Source organism: Fukomys damarensis, unplaced genomic scaffold (assembly GCF_012274545.1).
Source record: "Fukomys damarensis isolate Sample0158 unplaced genomic scaffold, DMR_v1.0_HiC HiC_scaffold_20, whole genome shotgun sequence".
Lineage (NCBI taxonomy): Eukaryota > Metazoa > Chordata > Mammalia > Rodentia > Bathyergidae > Fukomys > Fukomys damarensis.
The window spans coordinates 37,185,200-37,206,069 of NW_022900932.1; the positions used below are offsets into that span (position 1 = coordinate 37,185,200).

Sequence of the window (20,870 nt, forward strand, 5' to 3'; positions counted from 1 at the left end):
ATTAAAATGGACAAGAAGAGTTTGAGATATTTTTATGTAAGTGCAAGTTCAGTAAAATCTGTGTACATACTGTTAACTCCTATAATTCTCTGTGCTTAACAATGGCATAATACTGATCTCACAATAGCACAGCTGAAGTCTGCATTGGTGTAAGTTTTTTTGAAAAAATAGGTTGCTTATGATATGAGAGGGGTTTAAGAGTACTTGGGGGTTATTTACAGTCTTTTTATTTGAAGACACTCTTGCTAAGTTTTCCAGGCTGGCCTTGAATTTATAATCCTCCTGTTCAGCATCCTAAGTGTGGCATTGCAGGCATCTGCTACCAGGACCAGCTTTAAAAAATGTTTTCATTAATTATCTTTTTTTCCCCAAATCTGACTTACCTAATAGGGATTTTCAGGTTCCATTCATATTGGTTTAACTTGAGAAGGGGAAAAAAAGGAGGAAAGAAAGACAAACAACCCAGAAGTAGGACATGCAAAACAAACCGTTTTACTGATCATATTATATTGCTCTGTCATTGCAAGTCTCTTCCTGATAGTTCTATCATAAACCAGTCCAATCAGAGCAGCTCTTGGTATGCATAGGATCTAAGGAAATGAACTTTATGGATCTAAATTTAAATTTAAAATATGCTATTTACTAGGTCTATAACTTTGGACAAACTACTTATGCTCTCAGGCCTTGGTTTGCTCATATTTTATACAGAAACAGTAACAGTAACAGTGCATATGCCATGGATTTGCAATGAGAATTAAATTAAGTAATGTATGTAAAATGCTGAATTTAATTCCTGGTACTTACACAGGTAATCAGTAAACATGCTGGTGTAATAGCTCAGATGATACTTTCATTGCACTATGAAGTGATATTCTGATTCCCAGAAATGTCTACAGATGATAATTCTTTCATATCTCCTCTATGTTTGAATAGGGTATCACTTCTCAAGTTTCCAACTGTGGCATCCTGTCTGAAATGTTTTTTCCTCTGAATTGTAAAAAAGGACATGCCTCTGTCCCTTTAACTGCCTGGTTATGTCATTCCCAATGACATTCCCAACCATTCTGGTTGAGCCTTAATAATCAATAGTTTATGTACCATTTTTAATAGCTATAGAAAACCTTTTTAAGATTCCATCCACATGACTCCAAGATAATTGCATTTAAAATATTGATCAATCCATGAAAACAACTGTAGATATTTCAAAGTTCACTGAAGACCATCATTAATGTAGCTGTTATTCCCATTTATCTAATAACTGCCTTCTATTAAACTTACAGTCCTTGCCCTCATGAACTTTTGAAGACTGAAGCATCTTATAAAAGTGAAGTTTTCATAGAGCTGTTGATTTTCTTTCTTTTAAACTAGAGGTATGTCCCACATTTAATCTCCATTTATTATTTGTTTAGGGAAAACTTACTTAGGTTGCTGAGTGAGTTTTTTGCACGAAAAAGAAATTGGTTCAGTAGATGAAAATGAGATGCTGAACCAGACTTGATGTTTTAGAAGTCATTACCTTGCATGTCTTATCTTTTCTTTACAAACCACAGCCTTCTTTTTACCCTCAGAGACTGTCATATCATCAAAGTACCCCCTAACCTCCCATTTTACTGGAGTTGACCCCAGGACCTTGCATTTGCTTGGCAAGTGCTCTCACCTTAGCCCTTTTAAAAATTTTTTCATCCTTAGCTCTTTAAAAAAATTTTTTTTCCACTTTTGAGACAGGGTCTTGCTAAATTGCTTAGGCTGCCTTCAAATTTGTAATCCTTCTGTCTCAGTCTCCGGGGTAGCTGGCATTACAGGGCTATGCTACCATGCCTTGTAAGAATGCTACTTTTCATATAAAAATTAATTCATCTAAGAAGAGCACATTTACTAACATGTTAATAAATATTTACTTTGTACAACAAATGATAAACACATATCCAAAGTTTGAGGAGTTTTTCTGAGCAAGTGAAAATGATCTAACCTGTACAGAGACTAAATGCACTTTTTACAAAAGCAAAAGCAAGGGCAAAGTGACTGGTTTTAGGTGCTTAGGAGTGAAATGATTGCTAGGCCTTCTTCTTTCACCTACAGGGGATGGACAAGCTGTAATGGACTGGCAAGCCAATGCTGAAACCTCTCCTTCCCTCCCACACCCGTCTTGCTGTCACTGTTTCTGGAGCAGGGAAGACGAAACAAAACAAAGAACAAAAAAGCAGTGCCTGTGACTTGAGTTACAGAAGGGCAGGAAACAAGTATACTAAGTAGGCAGGGCTGAAAGTCCATTCAAATTCAAAATAGTAAACCTGATAGTTTCCCAAACCTTTCTACACTCTAACCTGCTGCTTGTTAAGTTTAAGTACTAGCACCATTCTGAGAGCTTTGAATGCCCAAGTAAGGCTCAGTGCCAGGGACATGCCCACACTGGTTTCATTGTGTCTTCTGAGTTCTCAGGTTAATGTGGGATCAGAGAAGGATGCTAAAGCAAAGGAGACAAAAGGCTGTCTTCTCAACAGTATTTTCTTTCATTTTTTTTCTTTTTTGAACTTGAAAGGCAGGCATCAGAACCACTGAGCTAAATCCCTGGCCCAACAGTGTTTTCTTTCCCTGTGGTGTTCTGTAAAAAGCTGAAGTGATGCTAATGATTGCTAGCTGGCTACAAACAGCTTTAGAATTCTGTCTAGATTCTTTGAACTTCTGGCTCTATGTCCCACCTTCTGCAGTCCAATCCATCACTTAATCCAACTAAACACTGAATAAATTGGTTTCCATAGTCTGTTGTCATATTGTCCTCACTGGTATATTCAAGAAGCCTTTCTCTCTGCCTGATCCTTTGTTGGGACTTTTGAAATAGCTAAAACAGTTTAATTGAATTATGTATAGAGCTATGAAACACAGTGATTGTATTTTGCTGTTTTGATCAATAATCATATTTCCTCAGTTGAGTGAATCATAAGGGTTTCCAGCACCTGAACTCACATTCATAGTCCCAAACAAGTCTGTATAGCAGTTTCTCCTCATTTCATAGAAGGGTAAAGTCCATGACATTCTGTTTGTTTGTTTGTTTGTTTTTTGTACCAGGGATTGAACTCAGGTCCTTGTGCTTGCAAGACAGGCGGCAGAACCACTGAGCTAAATCCCTAGCCCCCATGACATTCTGTTTTAATATCTTCCCCAAAGTCTGTTTCTGTAGCCAAATCAGGAAATTGTTGCCCAACACAGAACATCAGGAAGGTGTATTTTTAAAGCCTCTTCCAAAACAGTTTGAACCATTCAGGATCCAGATATACTATTAGATTATTTACTATTACTAATTTTTCTCTTTACAGTGCTGGGAATGGAACCCAGCAGCTCACACAGGTTAGGCAAGTGCTCTACAATTGAGCTACACCTAGAATCCCTCCCTTTTTTTTAGAGACAAGTTCTCTCTAAATTGCCTAGATTGGCCTTGAACTTGGTGATCTTCCTGTCTCAACCTCCTCAGTAGCTGGGATTACAGGCATGCTCTATCATACCTCACTCTATGATTCCTTTCAACCTAAGCATGAAAGAACTTTTGTTTGGATTTTTTTTTCATTTTGGAAACTGACAATAATGAACTTTGAATTCTAGGTGTGGGAGTATATATTAAGACATTATGAAGAGCTGGTCACATTGGCAAATGCCTGTGATCTCAGCTACTAAAGAGGGTGAGGCAGTAGAATAGGAAGTTCAAGGCCAGCATGGGCAATTTAGCAACACCTTAAAATCAGAAGGTCTGGGAGTATAGCTCTGTGTTAGAATACTTGCCTAGCATGTGTGAGGCTCTGGATTCAATCTCTAGTACTGCAAAAAGAAAAAAAAAGTTATAAAGATTTCTGGATTAGTTTAGAAATCTGTTGTCAATTACCATTTTGTCCACCATGGTTTTGTTATAGTGTGGTTTCATCTCTCTATGCCTAAATTTAAAAAATCTTTGGTCTCTATGTTTATATTGTTGAGTTTATTTTATTTGAATCAAAGAACTAACCACAGTTATCTCTAGCCTCATTTCCACTCCTACCTCATTCTTATGATCACATCTATGGGATAGAGAAGACAGGGAATGTGTCTTCCCTCCACCCCACAAATGTGAGGAGTGGAGAATAAAAGTAGAACATGGGCCTACAGAAAACATACCCTTCATTTGTGAAAGGATCAGCCCGCTAAGAAATGCCACCAAGGCTTACAAAAAGTGTACCAGTGAGAAAGCAAGTGTAAAAAACATTAATTTGCAATATAGTATGGGCTAGATAAAAAACCTTAAGAAAAAGTGTGGTATAAAAACAAACCCTAGCTTCTCTGGTGTGAATAATCTGCAATAATACATAAGATCCTAATAAAATTACTGACATTTCGAAAAGGAAAGAAAGGAGCTAAAGGTGTAGGGAAGGTGGGATGAGTAGGGGCAGGGTAATAAGGGAAAAGAAAAAAATGTGAGATAATGAAAAGATGGAAATAAAGTATTTGTAGATGGGGAGGGGAGGAGGGGGTGAAGGGAGGGCAGGGGTAAGGGGAAAAAATGAGAATCAAGACTTGTCATGTGGAGGTACAAGACCCCAACAATGAATGTAACTGTACTGTATCCCTAAAATGTACCAATAAACTCAATTAAAGCTGAAAAAAAAAACAAACCCTCTCATTCACAGTAGATCATTACTTTTTGAATGTGAGCTTGCAAAAAACTGATGGAGAATTTTTTTTTCATTTTGTTACCAATTTGCTTATTTTATTCTCTTGTAAATACTTCCTTGAACTTGCCAATGAAGATTTTACCTAATATGTCACTTTTCAGAAATGTAATCACTCCCTCTCTCCGTTGATGAGAGATAACTGTAACAAATTCTGAAAATAGTTAGCTACTCATGAATCATGCTTTAGTTGAGAGCAGAAAAAAAAGAGCAGAGCAGTAAGAATACAGATTTATCTCTACTTACGTGTTCATTTACTACTGTTATAAAAAAATGGCTCACCTCTTTTTAAAATTTTAAATTTCACTTTCTAGAAAGTAAATTCAGGAGTAAGAAACTCCATAGCCAATCTCTAGAGTCCAATATATTGCGGATTCAATTATCTTACTGAAACAGCAAACTTCTGGTTTAATTGATATGGCTTGTATTTGCTAGTCTGAGAGGATGCAAGAACACCAGAAGTCCTGGAGACAAAGCGAAAGTTTAATGCCAGTGGACCAGTCTGCATTTGCATGCAGGAGACTGGCCCTGTCCAATGCTGAACAAAGAAGATATACACTCTAGAAGGGAGCGTTACAAGTGAAGCATCTTTGGTATACATTCATTGATTACAGAAATTGAACGTGCATTAATGAGTGGGCTCAATCATGATATTGGTTTACACACAATACTGGCAATGTGTTCATTGGGTGATTTAAAACATGAGGTTATATTTCATTTACATTCTGGTAAAATGAGAAAACCCTTCTAGAGACAAAGACATTACTGAGATGCGGAAGTTAGCTCAGGCATGTTTGGGCAGGTGAGGTGGGACAGACCCGGACATGTTGAACGAAGAAAATTTCAAGTAAGGAATTTCCTGTAGTAAGTCCAGCTTGAACTTCAGAAGCAAAATTTCTTTCATTACCATACTGGGCAGTATGTTGGCTTGGAATACATTTCTCATAGAAATAACTGATGTTATGATATCTTTTCCCCTGAGGACCACTGTTTCAGTTTCGCAAAAATGGTTAAGAAAGATTTAGGTATCTACACAGGAGGATAAAATTCATTGTATCACAGGTTTTCAGGATTGAAAGAAATATTAAATGGCATTGAAGTTTTAGTCAAACATGGAGTGGAATTGCAGTAAGAATGTATGCTGTGGAATTAGAAGACCTGGGTCAAATCACTTTACTCCATTTTGACTCCATTTTGGGAAAACTTAACCTCTCTGAGCCTTAATTTCTTCATCTATAAAATGGGGATAGTGTCTGTGTTATACAGTTGCTGAGGGAATTGAAAGTAGTGTATATAATGGGAACTGGAACAAATTGTAAGCATTTAAGAAATGATTGTGGTTGTTGTGATCATAATTGTTCCAGAAAGTGGTCATTTAGCTAATTTGAACATACCAGATGATGTGGAATTCATTAAGTACTCTGGCAGCCCATTTCTTATTCGGAGGACTGAGCCTAAATCTTTTCCTCTTGCTGTTCTCATACTTAGCAGTGAGGCTGCACAGATTAAATCTGTGTAACTAAACTGTGAATCTATAATAGAGCATAGGCTTCAAGAGTGATGTAACCAGTGTGATTACTATAGATTATCAACGCAAATTAGCTTCCCTTTGCTTGTACCTACCCTTTTGATATTTACTGAATTTGCTGTCATTTAAAGTCCCTTTATGACAGGTGGGGTGATACACATCTGTAATCCCAGCACTCTGGCATGCTGAGGCAGAAGGACCAAACGTTAGAGTCCCAACTAGGCCACTTAGTGAGACATTCTTTGATTCCCAGTACCACACATGTGCACACCCTCCCCCCAACTCCTCACAAAGCCTGTTTGTTTTCTTCACTAGAGATGTAGCAAATCTTGGGTCCTGCATTCTGTACCTTTCACAGTTTTAAAGGGAGAGATTCAAGTACAGAACCTTACAATTAAATCTTTATCATATTTATTAATAAACTGGTAAACTTCCTTGTCATACAAGCATAATAGAGGTATTTAATCAGTTGTATTGTTACATAGGGGCCTGTAGGGGGCTGGGGATTTAGCTCAGTGGTTCCGCTGCCTGCCTCACAAGCACAAGGACCTGAGTTCGATCCCTGGTACAAAAAAAAAAAAAAATCAAACACATAGGGGCCTGTAAAATAATCTGACTGATGTTTAGAAAAGAACCTAGTTTATTTTATTTAATAAACACTTTTATAGGATTTTTTTTTTTTTTTTGGTATCAGGGATTGAACTCAGGTCCTTGCACTTGCAAGGCAGGCCACCAAACCACCTAGCTAAATCCCCAGCACTCACTTATATAGGATTTAATACGTGACTGTCACTGTTCTAAGTGCTTTTCATACTGTAGCCCATCTAACTTTCATAAGAAATTTATGAAGTAAATACTATAAATATCCTCAGATAAGGAAACTGGGGCACAGGGGGGTTAAGTTGCCTAAGTTCAAATAGTAAGTGTCACAGCTAGGACTTGAGCTAAACTGCCTTGTCCAGAGTCTATAATGATACACATTATGCTATGCTCCCAAATTTGTCAAAATTTTGAAAATAAAAAGATTATGGCTTGTTAAAAGCAAGAAAAAGACCTGGCATGACAGAGGAGCCCAGCTGTGAGGGAACCAATATAGTGGTGCTTGTGCCCCCTCCACAGTGAACACGAGAAAGAGGGCCTCTCTGAGCCTCCTAGATGAAAATTGAAGCCCACTGGAAAAGTGAAGAAAATCTGCAATAAAGGCACACCACACCACCATAGTTGGTAAGTCAGAGGCACCAGGACCTCACATCAGAACCTGGTCTAACTTCAGGGGAAAGACAGCTGGAACCTGCAGTAGAACCTTGTGGTCAACCCAGCAGGAGGAGGACCGAAATCTCAACTTGGGCCTTGAAGCAAAAAAATCAGCCTGAACCTCAGGGGACAGCTGCTGGTTCGCTGAGACTAATTAGCTTAGACCTGAACACTCCTGCCTATGCTGTCTATTGTGTCAACAGAGGCATAGCCTGAAGGAGGCCTTCTATTTCTATTTGTATTTTTTATTTTCAAATAATATTTTCACTTAATCATTCAAAATATTTTTATGTACCTTTTTATTTTTTCAATTTTTCCTTTTTGAATCTTTTTTTATCTTTTCTTTCTTCTACCAGTTATTTTTATTTTTATTTTTTTGGTACCAGGGATTAGAACTCAGGTCCTTGTGCTTGTGAGGCAGGCACCAGAACCACTAAGCTAATCCCCCAGCCTTCTTTTCTTTCTCTCTCTCTCTCTCCCTCTCCCTCTCCCTCCCTCCCTCTCTCTCTCTCTCTCTCTCTCTCCCACCTTCATCTCTTTTATTCTCCCTTTTTGTTCCTGTTCCTATCCTAATTCAAATTTATTTTCTTTCTTTTTCCTTTTGTCTCTTTTTCTTTCTCTCAATTGCCATTAGTTTTAAAAGAAAGTCATTACAGTCTCTAGCCTGCCTAATGCTGTACTGTTCTTGGGACTATTTTGTTCTGTCTTCTCCTCTTCTCTTCAACAGCTCCCTAGAGTCTGTGTGATCTTCCTGTGTTCCCTAACCTCACTTCTAACCTTTTTTTATCCTATCTATCTCTCCCTCCCAAACTCATTCTGAATCCCCAACCTGAAGAGTAAAGTTGCTATATTGAAGAGTTTATTCACTATAAACATATTTTGGGCTGGTCCTCAATTTTGATTTTATTCACACAGTTAAAGGTGATAGATTAATAACTACCACAAATTCTCATTTTATAAGGTGAGTTTGATGGTATTGTGTTGCTGATTGTATCACTTAGGCTAATGTATTGTGATTGAACTAATCAGTTGCCCTCCCTGGTATAATGAAAACGAGTTTGCTTCAGACATTAGAGACTCAAAACCTAAAGACCAGCTATATCTGGAATTAACCCAGGAATTAAACCAAGGATAGTACCAGTGACAAAAATAGAAATGAGCAGGCATTTAAACAAGGTACAAACACAGACTTCCACACCGCCAAAGGTAAATTCTGGGAAATAAGGTGGAAAAGTCTGACAGGCAACCATCTAGAAACCCTGAACCAATAGCACAGGAAGTAATAAAACAGATAAATGAGGCTCTAGAAAAATTTAAAACAAAAATAATTTCCCAGACAACCACAGAGTGGTGAGAAGAATGAAAGGCAAGATTAGAGACACTAGAAAAGAAACAGATTAAAAAAAAAAAAAACAGATGAGCTCAGGTCCATGATGGAACCCATGAATGCCCAGCATAGGAAAGAAATGGAAACCTTGAATGTCAAACATAAGAAAGAAATGGAGTCCATGAAACAGATTCAAACAGATATCCAGGAGATTAAAAACTCTATAGAAAGCATTCACAATAGGATGAAAGAATGTGAAGATAGAATTTCAGATATAGAAGATAGGATTGTGGTCAGTGACCATAAAAAGAGAGATCTCTAAAAAATAGTAAGGGCCCATGAGAAATCAATCCAACAACTCTTAGATGATGCAAAGAAGAATAATATAAGACTGATAGGAATCCATGAAGTAGCAGGGGAAAGTACAAATGATGTTAAAAAAAAAACTGTTTAAAAAGAATTAATGACAGAAAACTTCCCAAACGGAAGGGAAGAATTTGACATACAGATAAGTGAGGCATATAGGACTCCAACTAGCCATGATCAAATAAAATCTACACCTGGACATATAATAATCAAGATCCAGAAACCCAACAGAAGAAGAAATTACTACAAGCAGTTAGAGAAAAGAAACAAATCACATGCAAAGGAAAACTCATATGAATCACAGCACACTTTTCAACACAAACACTCAAGTCAACGAGAGCCTGGAGTGAGATATTTCAAGTACTAAAAGAATACAACCTCCAACCCAGACTGATGTATCCTGCAAAACTATCTTTCAAAATTGTTGGGAAAATAAGATACTTCCACAACAAAGAACACCTGAGAAATTTCACGAACACCAAGCTGGCACTCCAAATATTTCTAAACAATATCCTGGAAAAAGAAAATGAAGACCACAACTCCATAAGGGCCAGTAGAGCAAATATACCAGACAAGGCAAGAAATTAAAGGGAGAGAGAGAAAAATAAAAGAACCAACAACAGGAAAATAACATGACAATGAAAAGTCAATACGTAACATTTATAACCATCAATGTTAATGGCCTCAATTCACCAATCAAAAGAAACAGGCTGGCAGAATGGATTAAGAAGCAAAATCCAACAATATGCAGTATACAAGAAACCCACTTAATCCACAAAGAAATTCATAGACTGAGAGTAAAAGGATGGAAAACAGTTGTCCATGTGACAGGAGCCTGGTATAAAGTGGGGGTGGCTCTCCTATTTGCAGACAGAATATATTTCAAATCAAAACTAATTAAGAGAGACAAAGAAGGCCACTATATCTTTATAAAGGGAATAAGAGGAAGAAATGACAATCATAAATATATGTGCATCAAATACTAATGTCCCTAACTATACAAAACAAATATTAATGGATATGAAAAATGAAATAAGCACTAATACAATTATAGTGAGGAATCTCAATAGTCCACCTACACAAATAGACAGATCCTATAGACAAAAAAATCAACAATGAAATAACAGTACTGGACCAAGTCTTAGAATAAATGGACTTAGTAGATGTCTACAGAGTGTTCCACCCTACAAAATCAAAACATACATTATTTTTGGCTGTACATGGGTCATTCTCCAAAATAGACCACATGCTAGCTCACACAATATACTTAAATAAATGCAAAGGAATTGAAGTTATTCTCTGTATATTATGAGACCATAGTGCAATTAAACTGGAGATCAATAGCCTAAGAAGTCACAAGAACTACACGAACACATGGAAATTAAATAACACTCTGCTGAGCAACCATTGGGTCACAGAGGAAATTAAAGAAGAAATTAGACAGTTTCTACAATTAAATGATAATTCCAATACAACATACAGGAATCTATGGGACCCAATGAAAGCAGTTCTATGAGGGAAATTCATAACAGTAAATATCCATACTTGGAAAACATAGTGAGCTAAAAAAACCCAACCTAATGGTTAACCTTAAGCTCCTAGGAAAAGAAGAGCAAGACAAACTGAAAGCTCCTACAAAGGAGGAAATTATAAAGCTTAGAGCAGAAATTATTGCCCTGGAGACTAAGAGAATAATACAAAAAAAAAATCAATATACTGAAGAGTTGGTTTTTCAAAAGAATAAATAAAATCGATAAATCCTTGGTCAACCTTATAAAAAAATGAAAGAAAAGGCTCAGATTCATACAATTAGGAATGAAAAATGTGAAACCACAACAGATCCACCAGAAATCCAGAGGATCATCAATACCTACTTTGAAAACCTATACTCTTTTTTTGGTACTGGGGATTGAATTCAGGACCTTGCACTTGCAAGGCAGGTGGCAGAACCACTGAGCTAAATTCCCGGCCCTATACTCTAATAAAAAGGAAAATACAGAAGAAACGGACAGATTCCTAGACACATATGAACTTGCAAAGTTGAATGAAGATGATATGAAAAGTCTAAACACCCCAATTACATTCAGTGAAATTAAAAATGTAATTAAAACATTACCAACAACAATAAAAAAGCCCAGGCCCTGAAGGCTTCACTGCTGAATTCTATAAGGCATTTAGAGAAGAATTATTGCCACTACTGTTTAAACTCTTCAATGAACTTGAAAGGGAAGTAACACTTCCAAATTTATTCCTGGAAGCAAGTATTACTTTGATTCCTAAACCCAGGAAAGACTCAACCAAAAAAGAGAACCACAGACCAATCTCCCTAATGAACATAGATCCAAAAATCCTCAATAAGATACTGGCAACAGAATACAGAAGATCATCAAGGAGATTATGCACACTGACCAAGTCAGATCTATTCCAGGGATACAAGGATGTTTCAACATACATAAATCAATAAATGTAATACACTATCTTAGCAGAATTAAGGACAGAAAACATATGATCATCTCAAAAGATGCAGAAAAATTATTTGACAAAATTCAACACCCATTCATGATAAAAACCCTACAGAAAATTGGAATAGATGGTCTATCTCAACTTGATAAAGGCTATCTATGAAAAAACAACAGCCAATATCATTCTAAATCATAAAAAACTAAAAACTTTCACACTAAAAAATCTGCAATAATACATAAGATCCTAATAAGATTACAGACATTTAGAAATGGGAAGAAAGGAGCTAAAGGTGTAGGGAAGGTGGGATGGGTAGGGGAAGGGTAATAAGGGAAAAGAAAAAAATGGAGATAATGAAAAGATGGAAATAAAGTGTTTGTAGATGGGGAGGGGAGGAGGGGGTGAAAGGAGGGCAGTGGTAAGGGGAAAAAATGAGAATCAAGACTTGTCATGTGGAGGTACAAGATCTCAACAATGAATGTAACTGTACTGTATCCCTAAAATGTACCAATAAACTCAATTAAAGCTGAAAAAAAATCAGGAGCAAAACAAGGATGTCCACTGTCACCACTCGTGTTCCATATAGTTCTAGAAACATTAGCCACAGCAATTAGACAAGAGAAAGAAATAAAAGGAATAAAGATAGGAAAGGAAGAAGTTAAACTGTCACTATTTGCTGATGATATGATACTCTGCAAAGAAGATCCAAAAAACTCTGCCAAAAGACTGCTAGATTTAATTGACAGATTCAGTAGAGTAGCTGAATACAAAGTCAACACTAAAAAATCAATAGCCTTCTTGTACACAAATAACAGACTTACTGAGAGAGAAATTAGGGAAACAATTCCTTTCACAGTAGCATCCCCAAAAATGAGATATCTAGGAATCAGTCTAATGAATGAGAGAAAAGACCTCCACATTGAAAATTATAGCACTCTGAAAAAAGAGATAGAAGAGGATATAATGAGATGGAAAGACATTCCTTGCTCCTAGGTAGGAAGAATCAACATAGTGAAAATGGCCATACTTCCAAAACTGTTATACAGATTCAAGGCAATCTCAATTGAAATCCCAACAGTATATTTCACAGAACTTGAGAAAATAATCCAAAAATTCATTTGGAATCAGAAGAGAGCTAGGATAGCAAAAACCATTCTAGGAAACAAAGACATGGCAGGGGGTATCACAGTTCCCAACTTGAAACTATACTACAAAGCCAGTGTGATAAAAACAGCATGGTAATGGTACGGAAACAGACATCATTATCAATGGAATAGATTAGAAAATGCAGAAAGAACACCAAACATACTCAACTACCTCATCCTTGACAAAGGAGTCAACCATCCTCACTGAAGGAAAGACTCTAATAAATGTTGGAAAAACTGGCTTTCAACTTGCCAAAGACTAAAACTAGGTCCTTCTTTTTTTAACCATCCACTAAACTAAAATCCAAGTGGATTAAAGATCTAAATATCAAAACAAAAACACTAAACTTATTGGAAAGTAAATTAGATAGAACTTTTGAAGACATTGGCATAGGAGAAGACTTATGAACAAATCCTCAGCAGCATGAGAACTTGCACAAAGAATAAACAACTGGGATTTCATTGTAGTTAAAAGTTTTGAGGTGCAAGAGAGTCCATCAACAGAGCTAAGAGGCAACCTACAATGTGGGAAAAATATTTTACCAGCTACTCCTCAGACAAAGGACTACTATCTAGAACTAATATAAAGAACTAAAAAAAAAAAATCAGATCTCCCAAATACAAAGACCCTGTTCAAAAATGGGCATCTGAAATGAAGATCTTTCTCAGAGAAAGAAGTAAAAGCAGTAAATAAATATATGAAAAAATGTTCACGATCACTGGTCCTTCGAGAGATGCAGATGAAAACAACATACCTCACCCCAGAAAGAGTGGCTGCTATAAAGAAATCACCAATAACAAATGCTGGTGGGGCTGTGGGGAGAAAGGAACCCTTCTCCATTGTCGGTGGGAGTGCAGACTGGTGCAATCACTATGGAAATCAATATGGAAATATCTCAAAAAACTAGGATTAGAGGTCACATTTGACCCAGATATCCCTCTGCTGGGCATCTTTCCAAAAGAATTAAAAGGATCATATACCACTGTGATATATGTTTACTCATGTTTATAGTGGCACAGTTTGTAATAGCTAAAATTTGGAAACAACCCCAATGCCCGTCAACTGGTAACTGGATAAATAAGATGTGGTTTTTCTGTAAAATCGAGTACTACTCAGCCATAAAGAATGAGAAACTAAGCCAGGTGTGGTGGCGCACACTTGTAATCCCAGCACTCAGGAGGCTGAGACAGGAGGATTGCTGTGAGTTCAAGACTAGCCTGGGCTACATAGTGAATTCCAGAGTTCCAGGTCAGTCTCTGCATAGTGAGACCCTGTTTCATAAAATTAAAAAAAAAAAAAAAAGAATGAAAAACTAGAAACATTTAGAGCTAAATGGATGCACATGGAGGCCGTACTCTTAAGTGAAATAAATACAAATCACTTGAGTAAATACTGAATAGTTTCGAAAAACTAAAAGTGTAAATAAAGTACAAATGGTGTAATTGGGAGTATGAAATAGAAGAAAATGGCTAAAGAGGAAGTGGGAAGGGGAGGGGAAAGGAAATAAGGGAAAAATGTGAAAAAGAAAAAAATGAAAACCAAGTCTTTGTAAATAGGGACGGGGAAAGCGGGGAAGGGAGGGCAGTGGTATGGGGAAAAACATATATCATGTAAAGGTACAAGATTCCAATGATAAATGTAACTATTGTTTGCTATAAATGTAACAATAAACTTAATGGAAAAAAGCAAGAAAAGCATAATGCTTCATTGCTGTTAGATCTATAACCTTTAGACTTTTATGAAAACACTATTGAGAATATCTTCTGAGCTTTAATGGATGTGATATATGAGAACACAAAATGTTGACTATAAACAATAGCTACCTCCAATCTAAGCAAGAGTAGTCTTCTAATAATAATGCTTTTTAAAAAATTGGTACTGGAAATTGAATTCAGGGACTTTGCTCTGAGCTGTATCCCTGTCCCTTTTTTATTTTGTTTGTTATTGTTTCAAGGTCTTGCTAAATTGTCAAGTTACTCAAGCTGGCCTCAAACTTGCTATCCTCCTGCCTCAGCCTCCCAGAATGCTTAGGATTATAGGATTGTGTCACCATTTCCAGCTGTAATATTGCATGTTATATTTCAATGATTCATTTGAGAAGAAACTAAAGAATGCCCTCGAGGTGTGATCCTTGGATATGTACTTTTTCTGATAAAATTGTTTTGAAATACAAAAGCAGCACCATCATATTTTATGTTCAGATTAGAATATAGTAAAATATAGTGTATGTGCATACAGTTATGAAAGTTTTAATACTAGAACAGATTTATAGAAACACCACCACAATCAGAGTTCTCCTATTCCAAAAAACTCCCTTGTGTCTCTCTTTTTTAATGACTACCTCTCCTCTACCCCAATAATTGCAAATATTGATCTGTTCTCTGAGCTCTCTTTATTTGTGCCTTAGTATTAGTTCTGAGATTCTAAATTTCATACTGTCTTATGCCCGATTCCAGGGTATTCTGGAAGGAAAACAAAACAAAACAAAGAAATGGTGGGAAAACTCACTGCAAGTCCAATAGTACTTTGAATCCTTGTCTTGTCTGTAGCAGCCTACCTGCTGCTTTTTGTCCTTTACAATCCTAAGTGTTCCATGAGTTCCATCTAGGTTTTATAGATACATTCAATGACAAAGATGCAGTGGAGTGTGCCTACTACATCTTATCAGAACTGGAGAGTATATCACACTTGAATTGCTCTGATGGACTGAATGTTTTGTGTGTTGTCAAAATTCATAAGTTGTGGGCCAGGGATTTAGCTCAGTGGTCCCACTTCCTGCCTTGCAAGCACAAGGACCCAAGTTCAATTTCTGGTACCCCCCCAAATCCATAAGTTGCAGCCCTCATCCCATAATGTAATGGTACTTGGAGGAATGGCCTGTGGGGGCAATTATGGTTAGATAAGGCCAGAAGGGTCAGACCCTCAGCATGTGACTGACGCCCTTTTAAGAAGAGACACTACAGAGCTAGCACGCTCTATTTTTCTGTTTCTCCTCTTTATAAAGATGCAGGGAGAAAATGGCCATCTTTGGCCAAAAAGAGATTCCCTCACCAGGAACCAAATCGACTGGCATCTTGATCCTGGACTAACCAGCCTCTCAAATTTAGAAAATACCTTTCTGATGTTAAACCAGTCTGTATGGTATTTTGTTATGGCTTCCTGAGCAGACTAAGATAACTGCCAAAATATTAATGAAAAAATTCATAGAACTATATATTATGTCCCTGTTCCCAACACAAGCACTATTTTTTTCTCATAATTCTAACTAGCCAAGCTCAAGATATATTAACAGATTATGCTCATTTTTAATTTTCAGACAGAAAAAGAAGGAATCCTTCCTAAAAGACTGGTAATTTTAAAAAGCCAAATAATTTTTTTGTGTTTATATTTGTTGTTTACTTGATTTTTTGAGGTAGGGTCTCACTATGTAGTCCAGGCTGGCCTGGAACTTGAGTTGATCTTCCTGCTTTCAGCCTCCTAAGTACTGGGATTACAGGTGTGCCCCAGCATGTCTGGCTTCAAATATAATCTTGATTTATCTATTTTGAATTAGTTTTTTAAAGATTGATTGTTTGGTCTTCAGTGCCCCTAATTTGCTAAATTTTTTACTATTTTTAAAAAGGCTAAGATCCTGCTTGGGTCAATTCTTTTCATTTTTTAATCTTTGAGAAGCTTGCTTCAAAGACAGCATGTGGTTAGCATTCCACATTCCATTTTTTCCATATACAGCCTGCTCAAATATAAGAAATGAGGCCAGTGTTGAATATATATAAATTATGGAGATAGAATATAAAGAAGTGAATTTTCTGTAGATAATGGTTCATAATAAATATGTATCTGACAAACAAGTAATTCTTGACCATGAAAAAGGCACATGAGCCAGGTGTGGCGGTTGCATGCCTATAATCCTAGCCACTTGGAAGGCTGAGTTGGGAGGATCATGAATTCAAGGCAACATAGTAAGGCCTCATCTCAAAGAAAAGTAAAAAAAAAAAATGATAACAGGGCTGGGAGTAAAACTTAGTCATAGGGGGTTTGTAAGGGAGGTCCTAGGATTAATACCCAGCAGTACACACACACACACACACACACACACACACACACACACGAGTCCTCATAACTGGACTAGAATTAGGCTATGTCTCAAGTGGGCCAAAGAGTCTAGACTACATCAGTGTGCTTTGGTACCTAAGGCGGTTTCATGTTGTGCTCCATTGCTCTCCACCAGATGGACTTCTTTCTTTCCTCCCGTAGTAGTTTTTCCATCTCATCCGTTCCCTTTTTTCCCTTCTTCACAGTGTTTACCTCTGTGAACTCGAGTTAACTGGTACAATGAGATTTAAAGAAGCTGCCCATCCTAGAGGGCAGTGCTTTTTAGCTATCTACATCTCCCTTCTTTTCCTATTGCCCTTCTCATTGCGCCTTTTCGTGTTGTTCTTCACCTGGGAATCAAGCTTTAGCTCTACCACTGTTGGCCTCACGATATAAACTAACACTGTTTGACTCAACCTTATGGATCCTAGTCCTGGAATAAGAATACTGCACAGTAGTTCCCCACACACGCACACTCTAGAGTTTTATTAAAGCTTTCATTGTACCATCGCTAATCCAGATAATCTGTGAAATCAAACCTCAGTGTGATTTAGCCACTTCCATCTTGGGGTTAAAACTAAAAGTGAAATATTATAGAATAATCTCACCAGAATTTATTTGAAAAAGAAAAATGAAACTGTTGGATAAAACTAGATGTCCACATTCTTGGAACTGTTACTTATTTTTTATACGCTGCAATTTAGGAAAAAGCTACTTTAATATGCTTGGTTTGTAATTAACAAGGACTTATAGCACCTCCTTGTTTTCCCTTCAGGGCACAGAATACTAAGTCTGACATTTCCTATGTTGATGTTCCCTTGGGAAACAAAGGTAGGAATTGTGATTAATATCTTTCCAGATAACATCCCATACTAGAAGGGAGAAAGAAAATATTATACAACAGGACACAACAATGTAAAGTAACGAATGTGTGATATTACTGTTTCAGGCCTATATTATATCCAGCTGGTAAGATATATCTGTGTATTTAAATTTTCATTTGAAAAATATGTAGTCTTTCACTTACTGAATTTATAAATATTGAACTCTTTATCTGATATGTAAAAAACTGCTAGGAAATACGATAAATGCAAGAGTACAAAATTTTGCACAATATGTTTTTTAAACTCCAAAAAATTTCAGTGGAAATGGGAGTCGTTTCACTGAAGTAAAAACTAAGATGTAGTTAGAAATTGTCAGAGCTTAACCTAGAAAGCCTAGATGCTTTTCAGCCGAAATGCTGCTGTACCTTCTAACATCTGCAGATGATGCTGGTTCCTGCGGAGATCACGCGGATTTGTCTTTTGCACAGTTTAGCTGGGCCAAGCATTGTTTGGGACTTCAAGACACGTTCCAGGGAGCTACCTAGTCCAGACAGGTAGAAACATCTCTTCAACCTGGCCCCACAGGGAACTCTGATTGAGTGGAAAAAGAGGCAGTGTGCATTCAATTTTTAAAAAATTACTATTCACTAAAGTTTATATTTTATACAATATAAACTTCCTTTGTTTTACCCTAATGTCCTTTTATCTTTTCCAGGGTCACACTCAGGATAGCACATAGCTCCCAGGTCTCCTTAGACCCCCTTGGATGTAAGAACTCCTTTTTTTCTAGTGACCTGGACCATTTTGAGGAGCCATGGTCAGGGATTTTGTAGAATATCCCTCAAGCAGGGCCATGACTGGTGAAAACAAATAAAAAAAACCTTTCTTGCAGCACTGGGGATCAAATGTGGTCTTGAACACGATAGGCAAGTACTCCACCTCTGAACTACAGCCCCATCGCTGTGTGTATTCTTGCTCAAGTTGCTCAATTTTTGGTTGGACATGAGACTTAAGAGAAGCATCGGGCAGGCCAATGTACTTGTGCTATTTTTACAATACCAAACCTTGACTTTAGAATGACTCAGAGGTAAATGTGGCTCACTGAAATGCTTGACTAGCCGGGTGTGGTGGCGCACGCCTGTAATCCCAGCACTTGAGAGGCTGAGGCAGGAGGATCGCCATGAGTTCGAGACTACATAGTGAGTTCCAGGTCATTCTCAACTACATGTTGAGACCCTGTCTCCAAAACAAACAAACAAAAAACCCCACTACCACCACCAACAAAGAAAACCCAAAAATAAATGCTTGACTAGAATGTTGAAATGACATACAATTATATTAGTAAAGGGCATAAACAATTACTGTTTTATTAGGACTTCTTAAAGGACCAGGGGAATCCTTGTTTTTCCTATCTTCCATTTACCCTGATAGTATTCATCATTTAGCATTTATCATATGTCAAACATATGCAAGGTGCCAGGGTTGGCAGCAAAGAGAGTACAATTGAGTAATATTTAATAACAGCTAACAAGCTGGTTGTAGTGGTGTATATGCCTCTGATCCCTACACTCAGGAGGCTGAGGCAGGAGAATCACCATGAGTTTGATGCCATCCTGGGCTACAAAGTGAGTTCAAGTCCAACCTGAAATATATAGTAAGACCTTGTTTCAAAAATCTAAAAACAACCAAAACAAAATCCCCAAACCCTTCAAAACAGCTGATAGCTAACACTTATAAAGTTCTTACCCTTTCCCAGGCTTGTTCTAAGTCTTCTCTCCCCCTTCCCATCCTCTTCCTCCTAGCAACCCTATGATGTGGATACTACTATTTATCCCCACATACAGATGGGGACACTGGGGCATAGAGATGAAATAACTTGCCAAAAATCTCACAACTGTTAAGTGGCAGTACAAAATTCAAAATCAAACTCTGTCTCCAGAAAGTGTACTATTAAATTTGTTGTGGTTTAAATATGAAATGTCCCCCAGAGATTCATGTATTGAAGACTTGATCCCCAATACAGGTATGTTCAGGGACAGAGCCTAGAGAAGTGATTGGACACTGTGGACACTGACCTCATCGATAGATTAATCTATTGATAAACTGAGAGCTGAATGGGTCCCAGTTGGAGGAAGCAGGTCACTGGGAGCACCTTTGATAGGTAGATCTTGGCCTCTCCTCTATGACTCTTTCCTCTCTATTTCCTGGTTGCAGCTTTCTTCTGCCACACCCTTACACTGTGATGTTTCTGCCTGTCAAAGGCCTAAAAGCAGTGGAGTCAGCTGATGAGGAAACCATGAGCCTCAACAAACCTTTCCTCCTCTAAGTTGAATGTGTCAGATATTTTGTTCCAGCAATGGAAAAGCGACTAAAACAAACCTCCATGCTAAGGAAGCTCCCCAAGAATTTATGGCCTGAGTATACATAATAAGTACTTCCCTTAAAAAGGTAATACAGTGGGGAAATGGATGGAGCACAAAGAAGCAAAATATGACTCAGATTAGTTTCCTATAAACCAATACCAAGAACATCTGACTCAAGAAATGCTTCAAGGGGTTGGGGATATAATTCAGCAGCATGGCACCTGTCTGGCAAGCACAAGTGTAAGGTGCTGAGTTTGATCCTTGGTATATAAAAATAAATTAAATCACTTCTCTGCCTTTTGACTAAGATCCAGTGAGATACTTTACTTTCGGTCCTAAAAAGAATGGACTAATCAGTACCAAATGAAATAAGAAGTTGGAACTATTTGCCAACAGATGGCAATCCAGTTTAATTTTATATCCAGGCGATAACCCTTATCTTACCACACCATCCTTTCGCATATACACATTTTGAGTGTTAATAAATACAATCAATCCAATAACATTTCCTTTCTTTAAAAAAAAAATAGCATTAGTAAGTATAGAACCCAGGCATTTTTGCACACTAGGCAAGCACTCTACAATTAAGCTACACACACACACACATTTTTAATTTTATATCCAGGCGATAACCCTTATCTTACCACACCATCCTTTCGCATATACACATTTTGAGTGTTAATAAATACAATCAATCCAATAACATTTCCTTTCTTTAAAAAAAAAATAGCATTAGTAAGTATAGAACCCAGGCATTTTTGCACACTAGGCAAGCACTCTACAATTAAGCTACACACACACACACATTTTTCATAT

The 20,870-nt window shown here is 37.3% G+C and overlaps 1 protein-coding gene across 1 annotated transcript in view; it reads right to left on the reverse strand.

Moving 5' to 3' along the window:
* Nucleotides 1-20,870, reverse strand: part of Atad1 (ATPase family AAA domain containing 1) — a 93,577-nt gene that overhangs the window by 70,709 nt on the left and 1,998 nt on the right. The window contains exon 2 of the mRNA XM_010604987.2: nt 18,117-18,282. The gene's annotated coding sequence lies outside the window, so the exon portion shown is untranslated. The remainder of the gene's footprint in view (nt 1-18,116; nt 18,283-20,870) is intronic.